General features: G+C 62.4%; 1 protein-coding gene across 1 annotated transcript in view; it reads left to right on the forward strand.

Annotated features, from left to right (window-relative positions):
* The first annotated feature begins 11 nt into the window (after nucleotides 1-11).
* The window catches only part of LOC104999966 (cytochrome P450 1B1), an 8,689-nt gene continuing 8,182 nt past the window's right edge, over nucleotides 12-518 (forward strand). The window contains exon 1 of the mRNA XM_010855600.1: nucleotides 12-423. The gene's annotated coding sequence lies outside the window, so the exon portion shown is untranslated. The remainder of the gene's footprint in view (nucleotides 424-518) is intronic.

Here is a 518-nt window from a genome sequence, read left to right on the forward strand (position 1 = left end):
AGAGAGGCGGGATGGCGCGCTTTACTCTCCAGAGTGACTGTGCAAACCGACCACGCCTCTGCGACGCCAGCTGTCACAGCCTTGCAGGGGTTTGTGAGGGCTGGCAGTTGACTCCATTCATCGACCCTCAATCGCAACTCTCACGCGGTGAGAAAACCCTGACTTTGCCGAGGCTCAGGTGCAGCGAGGCTCGGCAAAGAAAACTCCTTTCTGCGTCCCTATCCCAGACCGAGCGCCCCCGGCTCTGACGACCCCTAGAGACTCCAGAGTGGGCGCTGAAGTTCCCAGAGCTGGCAACAGGTGTCCAGGGTCGGCTTCCGATTTTCTGGAGGCATTGAGATTGCGGTCTTGAACCCCACAAGGGCCCCAGTCCGTTCTCCCAGCCGGCCGTCTGGCGCTGCTGGAAACCGCGCCTCCTCGCAGGTCAGTGTGTCAGCTGAGCCGCCTTCCTGCGGCCTCTTGTGACGCCTGGGTTCTCACACATCAGAAGTGGCGGGGGTCGCAGGGGCCGGGGTGGT

Source organism: Bison bison, unplaced genomic scaffold (assembly GCF_000754665.1).
Source record: "Bison bison bison isolate TAMUID 2011002044 unplaced genomic scaffold, Bison_UMD1.0 scf7180017864366, whole genome shotgun sequence".
NCBI lineage: Eukaryota > Metazoa > Chordata > Mammalia > Artiodactyla > Bovidae > Bison > Bison bison.